Consider the following 2,281-nt stretch of genomic DNA (forward strand, 5'->3'; position numbering starts at 1 on the left):
CAGCCCTGGGCTCCCCACAGCTCTGCCAGTGCCCCTCACTCCCAACCTGAAGCCCCCCTGCTAGCCCAGCCCTGGGCACCCCCAAGCAGAAGTGAACACTTCAGAATGACACCCCACGGTGCGGTAGGTCTGTGATGCATTCCTGCAGGGATCAGGCTGAGACCAGCCAAACTCATGTCACTTGTGGCCTAAGACAGCATTTGATTCCAACGTTTCCCCTTTAAAAGTCAGTCTCTGGAACTCCCATACTGTGTGTAAATCACAGGGCAAAAGGCTCGCGGTTAGGAAGATCCTATCACTCTGTGCATTAGGCTTTCATTGGAAATGTCCTTGAGTCACTGGCCAATTAGTGCTGGGCTGCACCATCGGAGCTCGTTCCAGGAAGCTCCCAGCCGTTCACTGGAAAGCAGCCACATCTGGAACGGATAACGCCCCAGCGCATGAAGCTGCCCGGGGTGGATTCGGGGTTAGAGCCCCTGGATCCTGTTCTTTGTTGTCTGGAGCCGAGGCTGGAGTTCGGCGGATCGCTTCCCTGCCAAGGAAACACCCACTGATGTCAGCTGTAGTGCTGGAGTTTAGACAGGGCCATGCTGTCACTTGCTCATGTGATTCTCCTCCGGAGCTCACGCTCTCTCCCCCACATTCTGCCAGCCAAAGCCTGTTCTCCTGGCTCCTGCCCCGGGGGATTCGAGTCCGGGCAGGGCACGCAGACGGCTGTAGCAGGGCCTGGAGGCTGCTGAGGAGACGCCAGCTTGTGGGAGTGGGGCAGAGCCTGCGATCGCTGCTCCACTGAACTTGGGACCTGCTCCAGGTGTGTCCACACTGGCTGAGTGCTCTGGACAGGCCAAGGCTGCAGGGGTCTGGGTTCAGCTCCTCTAATTACCCCTGGGCCTGGAAAGCAACCACCATTCCCACTGTCCCCCCGCCGGGCCCTGAGTACTTCCCCTCCCCAGCCCAGCCACCCCCTGGGCCGGGCAGCATTGCTTGCCCCTGTTACAGCGAGGGGAGGGGCTCAGGGAGTCCAGGGCAGAGCTGGGAACAGAACTCCCAGCCCCCCTACTCTAACCACTAGTCCCCATTCCCCTCCCAGAGCTGGGATAGAACCCAGGAGTCCTGGCTCCCAGCCCCCCCCCCCACTCTAACCACTAGACCCCCCCCCCCCCTCCCAGTCCTGGGACACAACCCAGGAGTCCTGGCTCCCAGCCCCACCCCACTCTAACCACTAGACCCCACTCCCCTCCCCGATCCAGGGATAGAACCCACGAGTCCTGGCTCCCAGCACCCCCGCAAACACTAGACCCCACTCCCCTCCCCGATCCAGGGATAGAACCCAGGAGTCCTGGCTCCCAGCCCCACCACACTCTAACCACTAGACCCCACTCCCCTCCCCGCTCCAGGGATCGAACCCCGGAGTCCTGCCCCCCCGCACCCCCCCCCCCCCCCAAACACTAGACACTCTCTCTCCCTTTCCAGTTGATGCCCAGCACCGTGCGAGAAGAAGCCCTTTGTCTGCTGAGCACAGATGGTGCCGCAGGGAGGGGCCGGTCTGGCTTTGGCTCAGCCTCCCTGGCCTTGCGGAGCGTGAGAGCAACCACGAGAGGGGTCAGGCAGGCAGGCACGGCGGCCATGGCTAGGATGGGCCCCAGAGGTGGCTGGCTGGGCTGGGAGCTGGCAGGCACGGTGCAGTTGGTGAAATACTCCATGTGGATCTGCAGGAAGAAGGAGTCTAGAGCAGGGCTGGGCCAGGGGCAGGACAGAGCCTCGGCCATCAGCACGGTGCAGTTGGAGAGGTCGCTGTAGATCCTGGGGAGGGAGAAGAGGGGATGTGAGGCTGAGCCTGGCCGGGCTCAGCAGCAGCCAGCAAGGTGGCCCAAACAAGCCCCAAGCCGGGCACTGACTGTGCATCCGGTCACGGCAGTGACAGGGGCACCGTTCACCCACAGGGTCCTCGTGCACCGCAAACCGCATGCACTGAGCACCCTGCAATGCAGCCACTGCTGGGAGCTGAGCAGCCACCAGCCCGCAGCCTGTGCCGCACACAGCTGATGGTGTGCCGCACCCCCTCCCCCGCACGCGGGATGCTGCATGCAGCTGATGGTGCGCCGCCCACCCCCCGCACGCGGGACGCCGATGGTGCGCACACCACCCCGCACGTGGGACGCCACAGGCAGCCTATGGTGCGCTGCACACCTCCCCGCACGTGGGACGCCGATGGTGCGCCGCACACACCCCCACACGTGGGACGCCACAGGCAGCCGATGGTGCGCCGCACACCCCCCCG

Source organism: Terrapene carolina, unplaced genomic scaffold (genome assembly GCF_002925995.2).
Source record: "Terrapene carolina triunguis isolate 2854851 unplaced genomic scaffold, T_m_triunguis-2.0 Scaffold193, whole genome shotgun sequence".
Lineage (NCBI taxonomy): Eukaryota > Metazoa > Chordata > Testudines > Emydidae > Terrapene > Terrapene triunguis.